Here is an 11168-nt window from a genome sequence, read left to right as displayed (position 1 = left end):
AAAGTATGAGGATATCAATGCTGTGGCTAACATGTTAGCGGACCTATGGCTATTTACACATCTAGCGGAAAAGGAGCTCATTTAACATTCATTTGGATTCCTATTTTTGTCGACCTGGTGAATCTTCACTCTCCTTTCAACTCTGTTTTGGTCTCAACCAACTCCCAAGGGAAATCCCTGGCTCTTTGGCAGCTACCTTTTTCCAATGTCAGTTTAAAAATAATGATTTGTGCAGCTTTAACCAGAAAAAAATCTATCTAGACTCCACCTTGCAAGGCTTTAACTCAACCAATGAGATCATTTCTGCTTCTGAGAGACGTTTGCAAACTGAAAACTAACATGTTTTTTCCTGCTGCTCCTCGCTCCCCTTCCTCCTCTGTTTCCACCTCTCGCCCTCTCCCCTCATATCTCCAGCTGTCGCCTGCTAGAATGTAAATGAGCCTCTCAGCACAGAGCCTATGATGGTGTCAGCCCTCTCCTTAGTCTCTGGTCTCATTAGAAGCCGAGTGTAGCTGACATTTACCCAGCCGCTGTGTTGACTAGCTCTTCATGCGGGCCACATGGGTCAAAACAATACACAGTGAAACTTCAACAGTCCAAATGTCTTCAGAAAGGAAGGTCGCTGGAGCCTGTTAAATGACTGGATGTCAACCCAAAAAAAAAAAACTGATAAAATGCCACATAAAAGCTTTCAATGTTAAAAAGAGAAGAACAATCCATCCATATTCCTTCACTGCAGATTCACCAGTCCTGATGATCCGTGTCCTTGCCGGATTGTGTGTATTGTTGGCATCAGTAAGTTGTGAGTATTTGTGCACAAATGTCAGCGTGACAAATTCCTGGCAGCTGGACTAATTAAGATTCTGAATTAACAGCAAATGCTCCTCGTTTTTCTTTCCTCTTTAGCTGCACAAATGCGTGAAAAAAGCTGAAATTGTCAAGGTTGTCTTGTGCAGAAACCTGCCTGATTTTACATATTAGTTTCTATCAGTCAGCATATTGATAACGTCAGTACAATGCACACTACTACCTCAAATTTACTTTGATTTCATATGAACAACAGCCGTCTCCCGAGCCTTACAGTTAGCTGGAGAAATGGCTCTGCGAGTCTGAAATTAATAGGATGGCCGCAGCTATTTCCTGACTCTTCCTCCTCCTGGGATCTCACAGCTCTGTTTTTCTGCGGTCCTCTCATCCTGTTACTAATGCCTGACTCTGTGTAACCCTTATCTCCATGCTCACTACATGGCCTGATAGGGCTCTGTGTGTAAGCAATTAAAACGGCTTATTTGCCAGATAAGTGAGGGAGAGCGGTCAGATTGAAAGCCACAGGCTGCCAGTATCAGGTCTTTAGGTTACAGCCCCCGGGTTAAATAGTCCGGGGGTGCAGAGTGAGCCAACCGAGGCGTAGAGCTCAGTGTGAGTGTGTGTCGGGGCTGAAACTCTAGACAGAGGCTCCTCTAATATATATGGATGTGTAGCCTGAGTCCTCTATGGAGTACAAACTAACGGGGATACATTTCTTTATGCACCTTTTGCAATATGTCGGCTAGATATATAAATCTTTGTATCAGATTGAATAGAATGAAATGTATTTTTTTTACTTCTATTTAACCAGTTTGTCGTGTGTTTGTAATATGGATTATGGGTATTTAAGATGAGCCTTAAGAGGAGCCTTGTGCTTGAAACATCACAGCTCATAAAAATCCTTCATAGGGGAGATCTATCTGTTTCAACTCTGCTCTATTTATTATGATCCGGCGCCTGTCCTGTTGGGCTTTTTTAGCGTTTCTTGTGAGGCTGAAGCTCTGCCAGAGGGAGACACACACACACAAGGCTCTCGGTATATTTTCCATGTAACCAACATACACTGAAATGAATATTTAACCATCATCCTGTGATGCAAACTTGTCAGCTTTCATCAAAATTTGCTTTTTTTTACCTCTAAATAGGTCAGCCATGTGGATGCTTCACCCTGTGGCTGTCCGCTGAAGTCCTGATCCGCCCCACTGAGCCTTTGATTGGCTGAGCCTGATATTCTCAACCAAACCCTCACCAATCTCACTCCTCATGGCTAAAACTCACCAACCCAACCTGTGAAGGCAACAAGTACGAGCCAATCAGAGGCAGAGTGGGGCTTCATCACACAGCGGAGGTGGACACAGTGAACTTCAGAGTTTAAATTAAAAAGAGGTTTTTAAGGCATTGTAGATGACCACAGTCCTCTGTGATTTGTCGGTCCTTTTAGTGTTTGAAAGTTTCATTTCATGCTTGAACTGGTGAGTATTAAGTTTCCTTTTACACTTTTACACATAAAAATGAGAAGATTTAAAATAAAGACGTGACTTCTGTCTGGATAGTTGTTCCCATAATGAAGACTAACATCACTTTTCTGTAAATGAATCTTAGTGCAACATAAAACATCAAAAACACGTTCAGCATCAGTTTGCACGTTGCCAAAGTGTTCAGTTTAGATCGGTGAGATATTATGGACTTTGTGTCTTGACTTTAGTGTTGTAAACATCAATACATCTTTAAAATTCCAATAGATGCGACTGAGTGTTTCTTGTCAGTGCTGCTTCATATCGTTGGTCTGAATATCAGGCTTTTATGTGCCACTTGAATGGAGCTTGTATAGAAAAATTAAGCATGCATCATGAGAAGGGGCCTGTGTGCAGTGCATTGATCATTTTCTACACCTGGCTGCACCTCTGATCATCAAAAATAAAGATGGTTGGATACACACTACTTCAAAAAGCTGCTCATATGTGTACAGATTTAAATTGCTGTGCACAAATACACTGTGCTATTCATATTATACATCTATGTCTAATGAATGAAACCAGTTCTCTGTCAAGTACTTCATGTCTGTACATCAAAGCCTTTTCCACCTCTGATTTATAACAGGCAGAAAGGTGCCATATGATCTCAACACACCGTGTTCAGTGCTGAAATATATGTGAAAAACTTTCTGTTGGCCACCACAGCTAACTGTTAGCATTTCTGTCAGAAAGAGCTTAAAGCGTCACAGCCTGTGACGCTTTAATCAATCAACCACCACCATTAACTTTAGCTATTATAGCTAAGTTACCTGGCACTGGCCTGCACACCCATATATATAGTTTATTATGTGAGATATATAGAATGGATGAGGGGGTCGTTTTGGGCACATTTTAGCCACTGACTTGCAGCTGAGTCATTTGTTTGTCAGTATTCCATATTTCTATTATTGTCAAGACCAAAACCACCAAGGAATGTCCCACAATGGCACAGGTATTATCCGTGTAGCCAAGAGCTGATGTATCTTATTCCTCCCTAAATAGACCACCAGAGCTCCACTGCTGTCCAAAAAAGTGAGCCACACTGCTGAATGAACATGGACGCCGTAGTTTATTTCAGCTCAGTCCCACACACGCCGTCCTGCTGCCAGAAATACTCACTCGAGCACCAAACCGTCCTCTGTTAAAAAAAGTCTTCAGCAAATTCACTTTTTTACACCTGCGTGAGTCACGCTTGCCGAAAACGACAGCAACCCGCTGTTACAGGAAATAACTTCAGAAAGGTTTATGTCTTCAGTGGGCGGGAATTATCTCCACAGAGGGAAGGGACGTCGAACAGTACTGAGCACACAGGCCATCTGAACGTTAGCGTTATTGTCGTCTCTACATGAGCCTGATGGCTAGCAGCAGTTTGTGCAGGTAGACAAAGCAGACTTATCTCAAGTGTCTTTCATGTTCTGTGCCACGATAATAGGAGTAGAGGTTTGTCAGGTGTACTAAATAAAGGTTAACTGGGTCACAGGAAACATTTTCAGAGAAATCTACCACACTGGATTTTTTTCTAATGATGCTTCAAATCTCCAAGCTGTATCAGATAGCTTTTTTTTTTTTTTTTTTTTTTCTTGAGCTCAGTCAATTATCCAGTGGGCCACCATAACTGCTTCAGATGTGGTTGCTGGCAGATTGGCTCACAGAGCCTAAAACGAAAACATGTACAGATGGGAAAAAGAGAGAAAGGCAGCAGTGACAGAGAGCTTTCTGAAGACATCACGGCAGAGTAACGGAGAAGACTTCGACCTTGGCTGTGACCTGAACAAACTGTAATGAGTTCTGAACTTCTGCCTCAGCTCAGTATTGTTGTGGTTTTCAGAGTGCTGAGAGCTGGTAAACAGGATATTGAGTCCCAGATGGGCTTGGCTCACATCATGAAAGTACTGTAGGCCCACAGCTCCACGCAAACCATCAGCCATCGAAATGAAATGCAGGGAAGGGGATGGGAGGGAGGGAGGGAGGGAGGGAGGAGGATGGAGGGCAGAGTGGGAAAGAAAGATGTTTCCGCTGTCCAAAATGTGCGTTGGTGTGTTTGTTTGGAGGCTTTCAGAGGCTGGAGTTATCCTGCGTGACGGGCGCATGTTTAGAAGCCACTGGGCCACACACAGAGCAACACTAAGACACTGCTGAAGAGATAAAACGGCCACGCGGGGGGAAAAACCTGGACACAGACCAGCGGATCTCCATTTTCTCTCACTGTCTTTTTCAGTCTCGCTCACTCGTCTTTCTTTCTCCCTCTTTTTCTCGCTCTGCGTGAAATAGGATCACAGTTAACCAGAGTGGGAATGCTGGATGAGGGGGAGGATGGCGTGAAGACGAACTACAAAGACCAGGGCCGTCCGAGCAGAGGAGGATTCTGGGATGGCAACAGGCGGTGAGAAATATGGACCGAATCATGTGCACGGAAAGCAAAAGTCCATTATAAAAACTGTTTGATTAATGGAGGCAGTACAGCCACATGCTCTCCTTTAAGGTACACACTGGCGCCGATCACAGCTGCAAAACACAGAAATTTAGCTCCTGTCAGAGAAATTTCAAACAATTTCTTTTGTTATCATTGTGTATTTTTGAGAAGCTAATAGCCAATAGCCACAGCTTTACAACAGATTCTAATAGGACTCAGTGCAGCTATTAAAGCTACATACTGGACAGTTGCGCTCCATGCAGTTTGCACCCAATGCCAACGCTCAGTGCCAGTGTAGGACGCAGTGTCCTCTTTATGTTGCGAGGTGAAAATCAAGGCTGTGGGCGGCGGTATGGTGTGTAACTTCCGTCATAGATTCCAATTATGTGTTTTTGGTAACACATTAAATACTTCAATAAAAGCTTATTTCTGCTAACAGCAACATTATAGTGTGTTTTAAGCCCTTTATATTATTATATATTATGTTGATTAAAAATGCTTGTGAACTTAACCATACAGTAGTTGTCACATGCAGATGTCACCTCCACACTGTCCTCCATCAAAATAAAAGCAAAAACACACAGTTATAAATAAAGCTATAGAAAATGTTAAAGTGGTCAAGATTACATTATGTTACAGTTTCCTTTGCTGGCTCAGGGTCAGCTATAGCAGGGATAGAATATGCTTCTCGTGTATTTTAGAAAGGCCTGCAGCTATTTTTAAAACGAGAGGACATACAAATATTATTTTATCAATGTGGGCTACTCAAGATGGATCTGGATCATCACATCCTACCAATGGGCCCATTAAAAACACTTTTTTCTGTTCAAAAAGAGCCTATAAGAACATTTTTTGCTTGGTAAATTTGTGTCCATTTGGCCTTTCTACAGCTATTGCAAAATAGATGAATATATAAATCATTGGCATCTGATTATTTTTTAGTATTGGCCAGCCTGTGACTCTCCCAGCAGGAGAGGGGATTCAGAGTTTCTAGCAGTGCGGTTAGAGGGTATTAAAGCAAGAGGAAGTAAAAATCAATGGTGGTAGGCACAGTCACATTTATCACACATTTGACTGAACAAAAGTCCACAGAGGCCAATATGAAAAATGGCGAAAGGACCAGTTAAATTAAAGCCCTGCCAAAAACTCAACAGGCAAGTGAGACAAAAATCCACTCAGAAGAAGAGGACGCAGGTCAGAGTGAAGAATGTGCAGCAACCTTTTGCTATTGTTTTATCACTTCCGCAGAGCTCCTGTTTATTCAGCGGCTGGTGAATTTGTTTGACTCGAAATGAAACGGAGGTAGAGCAGAGCGAGCCGCAGATCAAATAGAATGTGTGAGTGGAGGGGAAAAAAAGCCCTCGCTTCCTACTTACATCAAACAGCCGTACAGCGGGTGCCAATCAGCCGCCGATATTTTACACAAATTCCAATGGTTTCAGGAGAAGAGAGCAGAAACGCGCCTATCAAGGCGGTGCAGCCGAGCACCTGACCTCCTCTCGAATCTTTCATTTGGAGCGGCGAGGAATAAATCCCTGGGCAGTTTGCTGGGGCTCACAGGTTTCATCTCACATCTTCGAAAGCTTTTTATACATCGCTGCAAAAAAAAAAAAAAAAAAATGTCCAGACTCATCTTTAAGACTCTTAGAACAAAGAGGAAAAACCTGCCACTGGTAATGTCCTAATTTCTGATTCCAAGACAAGTGACGGCGTGTTGTTGGAAGCAGGTTTCTCCACTAGTGTGGAGATAATGGTGAGTGAAGCAGCAGTGAAGCTGTCTGACGCCCACCAGTATTCTTCAACATTTTGGAAAATACACTCACTTGCTTTCCGCCAAGAGATCGATGAGAAGGTCAATAGCACTGATAGAGCAGAAGGGTCCGCACAGGGATTCACCTGCTCTTCCTGACATCAGTGTCATGTTTGTCTCAGAGAGCCGCTAGCTCGTGTTAGCCACACGGCTACATGGCGGCAAATGAGATGAGAATCTTCGCTTTTCAGTAGCTTCACTTGTCGTAACCGACGACGCCTTGTCAAAACACAAACTGAGAACACAGATCGGCGTGCAGAGTCCTTGTCATCCTAACCCTCCCGTAGATATGACGTATGTGTAGATATAGCCAGAGAGCTGACACAAGGAGGCTACCGTTCATGCCATTTTAGAGTCGTGCACGCGAGGGTTTACAACCAGAACCTTGTTTCTGTGATGCAGCAGTGCGAACCCCTGCACCACCATGCTGCAAAATTTCAACCATCAGCCATAGATAAAAATAGACATTAGCTTAGCTTAGCATAAAGACTGGAATCAGGGTGAAGCCCGGCTCTGTCCAGAGGTCACGAAATTCACCCACCAGCACCTGTAAAGCTCACTGTTAGCCCGTGACATAAAAGATGCCTTCAAGCGTCTCAGCAAGTCGTGACAATGAGCCAACATGTACTGTACGACACCAGGACCCTGAAACTGAAGCAGCTAAATGGAAGCTGAGCTTTTCCTACTGTGATATGTCAAAATGTCTTCTTTCTCATTAGCTTAATCCACGCACAAACAAAAATGGAAATGCGACAAGCGGGGAGTTATGAGCTTAATTTCACAGCGGTTAGGTATGCCCTGATGCATGTTTCATTTGCATTTCAGAGGTTTTTAATTGTCTTAAGTCTCAAGTGCCCTTGTATCAGATTGATGGGCCTATAGAAACATTGCTGTTACTATAACTGCGGGTCTTGTTAGGATTTTTTTATCACTGAATGTACCCAGTGTTTGTCTTTATGCTGTTAAATAATGGCTGTAGCTGTCCATGCACTTACATGTAATTGAGGGCCTAAATCTGCTATGTTTATGAAAAATGTAAAAAAAAAAGAAGTAAGACCTGGGCACCCTCAAAGACCCCCCGCTGCTGTTGTGTTGCATGTCACAGCTGTTCAGTCCTAAGTCGGTCTGGTTGGCGAGGAGCACCGGACCATGAAGCCTCGGTGTCACCTCTTTGGATCAATGGCGAGGCAGCGCGAGGATGAGGTCACGTGACCCAGGGAGAAAGGTGACATTGGCTGATCTGCCGGCGCTGGCCAGACAGTCTGCACCAGGTCGCCCAGCTGGAAGGGGACCAGTCTGACCTGAGCCAGGCGGCCCGGAGCGTTAAACCTGACCATTCATGGTGGAGAAGCTGCTGCCGACGCTTCCAGCTAATTGGGGGCCGCTGCCAGTTAGCTCTTCTCTGAGGGAAGGAGCTACTGGCGGCTGAAAAGTTGCCAGACAATGTAATCAGGTGATTTGCTGATCAGTGCTGAGAGACAGAAGAGGTGGAAGAAGCATCCACATCCTTGAAGTGAAGAAGGATGAGCAGCAAAATGTACTTTAAGTTTTCAAAGTTATGTTTTACAGTTTGGTAGTTCAGTCCAGTGATTCCCAACCAAGAGGTCAGGCACCTTCAAAAGGTCACGATAAATCTGAGGGATGGTAAGATGAGTGATGTGGTAACAAAGAAGAAAAAGTTCTGAGGCAGACTTTTCTTTTCTTTCTTAATTTTTGATCTTGCATTATTGTGAAATATTGGATGGTTTTCCAGTGAAGGAAATGCAATCATTTGAACTCATCCGCTACATGACCGAACCAGACTGCTTTTTATAGGGGTCACAAGCCCAAAACAAGCCAATGGAGGGTATTTTAAAAGCTCATTATATGTTTGTAAAATCTTAATATGAAAAGCAGTTAGTGAGTGTAGCTGCCAAACAGTTTTTTGTGGTCTGACCAGGCAGCTATTTTATTTATTTATTTATTTATTTATGCAATTTTCATACAAGTAACAGTTTCCAGGGAGTCTGGCTTGCTCAGAAATAGACACAGAGTTTTAGGTTTAGAGACGTTTGTTTAATTCCGAGTTGCTTTTTTATGGCAAAGATACTGAAACTGGGAAAAGGTCAGCGGGTGGAGCCACAGTTTCTCTGGCTATGTGATGTGAAACTAAAGGTCAGGGAAAAGGTGAGAAAGGAGGAAGCTAATATTATGATGACAAGTACGGCAAAAAAAACCCCACAAAGCTACCTTTTTGTTGTAAAAATGTTTTTTTCTTTGAGGTGTAACTCAAGCTGTTGTTTTTTTCTATTTTCACCCTCAGAGCAGCTCCACCTCTGAGAAATGATACTACAACCTGCACCTTCTCCTCGCTGCTCCACTCTGTGCTTTTTGGTATGTAGTTTATTTCTATCTACAATCTTTTCCTGTCGTCCGATGTATCATCCCTGCATTTGTGCACCCATCTTGAAAAAAGCCATTATGTCTAATTCATTTAGTCCCTGATGTGTTCAGCAGATTAAAAGCATTAGCTCTGTGGCAGCAGGTGGAGGAGGAAGTGTCCGGATCAGCCCGCCGTTACTTCCTGCCACAGTGTCACTGGATTTCATCATCAGAGGACGTGCACCATTTGCTTCAGGTGGGCTGACATTAGTCTCAGTGCAGGAGGCCAAATCGATCCATTGCTATTAAAATGACTTCCTGACAGCAGTTTGGTGGATCCGCTGACAGAGTGTGCACCGGTCTCACCACACCCACCAACAGCACCAAAGCATCAGATGTATTTCTACATTCTGCAGTGAGACGTCTTGCATTACTAATACAAAATGCTTTTACAAGACCACAGCTGAAGTAAAGACTCCATGATAGACTTTGTGAAACCTTCTTGTATGTAGAATCCATTGATGAAAGTGCTGATTTGGTGAAATAAAGTAAACTGAATTGATTGGAGAGCTCCATGACAGCGATGAACAACTGGTGAAACTGCACTTACCAAAAGCCAGAGGGAATTTAACTAAAAGCCTCTGTTTTTAAACTGGAGTTTGTTTTTATTACGTTCAGTTTCAAATAATCCTTATGGAAAATTTAGCAGTTTTACAGACTGCATTAAAATGAAGCAAAAAAGAAAAAAAAAAAAGAAAAAGAAAGAAAGAAAGAAAATAATTCTCTACAAATGTCTTTCTACTGGAAACAGAAATGAGGCATCGCTGAGGTACAGACCTGCACGGACAGTAAGAACACAGTTGCAATGCAGACTGTCTGATATATGCAGGAAAGTGAAATTAATATCTTTTTTCTGTTTTAAGAAATATACATTCGGAATCCGTTACCGATTAATTCATATTTTTTGATTAATGCCTTTAGCAGAAGAATGGCAATTCCGTTAAACAGGACCAAATAATAGTTTTGCCGTAATAGCTTCAGTCCAGATTTTGGATTGACGCGGTACTGATGATCTCCAAAAAACCTTTGCAGTGGCAGCGCGGGTTTGTGCGCCTGACTGTGCGCACTCACCGGCGGGGAAACTCTTTACGGTCAGAGGCCAGAAAAATGACTGTCGAGGTCGCTTGAATGGCTCTTACCTGTAATTGTCCCACTCCCTTCCCGCACTTTAACTCCCGTTCAAACCATCGGCGGGGCTGCTGCTACAATCCAGAGGTGTGTCTGTGAGGTGGAGACATTTGCGTCCTGGGCTGGCGAATGAAACGGGAGTGGTGCCTGTTTTCCCCCCCGATCAAATCAAACAGCCTTATCAGAATCAGACACGATTATTCTTCTACTAACGCGGCACCTCATCGGCCGCACAGCCGAGATGCTCCTGCGTCCGAAAGCTCCCCTGTCCTTTAATTCCGATGGAGTCCAGAAAAACCAGGAGCCTGTCAGAACGGATAATAAGCTTTAATTGCGTCCTGCTGGTGCGGCTTTGGTGGGATCTGCCCGCACACTTCAAAATGAAAAGATGAATTTCTCAAAGTGGGATCGATCCTGATCAATCACTTCAGCCTCCAGTCTGCGCTCCGCCGCGTCTGCTCTCAGTCTGACAGCTCCGCTCTGTGCGCACTAACTTTTATGGAGACTCCGGAGCGCACAGCGCACCGCCGCTGCCTCTGCCGGTAACGCGTTACTGTATTGTGATTACTGCTGAGGATTTGTGTCATATTTACATCTGACCTGCTCATCTGAATGTCACGATGTCCGATCCGAAAAGAAGTGTGCGTTGCTTTCGTCATCAGCTTAAAATGAACCCCAGTGTGATGTATCAGTATCACCATTTCCATATCTAATTAGAATAATTCTAATAATTAGATGTGGAAAAGTCCACACTCATGATATTCTCAAACTAAATCGCATGGTCATTATACTACAAGGCGCATTTGGAAATTTGAGAGACTAATGATTCATTGAACTGAAAACTTCTGATTTTGTCAGAAGACTAAAGACACAATCAGCAATTTAGTTAAGCGCAAAAATCGCTTAATGCAACAAAGAAATTAGTGGAGTGCATCACTTAAATGGCAATTAACAGGCTATAAACTGCATCTGGTTAATTGAGCCCAGCAGTGATCATCTCCCAATGACACTAATCAATTTCACCAACTGCAAGAAATTCATGAAAGACCAAAATATGATCATTTCTTCCACTTCT

General features: G+C 43.3%; 1 protein-coding gene across 1 annotated transcript in view; it reads right to left on the bottom strand.

Moving 5' to 3' along the window:
• LOC139350548 (chemokine-like protein TAFA-2) overlaps positions 1 to 10744 on the bottom strand; it is a 61663-nt gene extending 50919 nt beyond the window's left edge. Inside the window, exon 1 of the mRNA XM_070992017.1 lies at positions 10105 to 10744. The gene's annotated coding sequence lies outside the window, so the exon portion shown is untranslated. The remainder of the gene's footprint in view (positions 1 to 10104) is intronic.
• Positions 10745 to 11168: the final 424 nt, after the last annotated feature.

This window comes from Chaetodon trifascialis, chromosome 22 (assembly GCF_039877785.1).
Source record: "Chaetodon trifascialis isolate fChaTrf1 chromosome 22, fChaTrf1.hap1, whole genome shotgun sequence".
Taxonomy (NCBI): domain Eukaryota; kingdom Metazoa; phylum Chordata; class Actinopteri; order Chaetodontiformes; family Chaetodontidae; genus Chaetodon; species Chaetodon trifascialis.
Note: the sequence above shows the minus strand (reverse complement) of the source record. Positions and strands in the feature narration are given on the sequence as shown.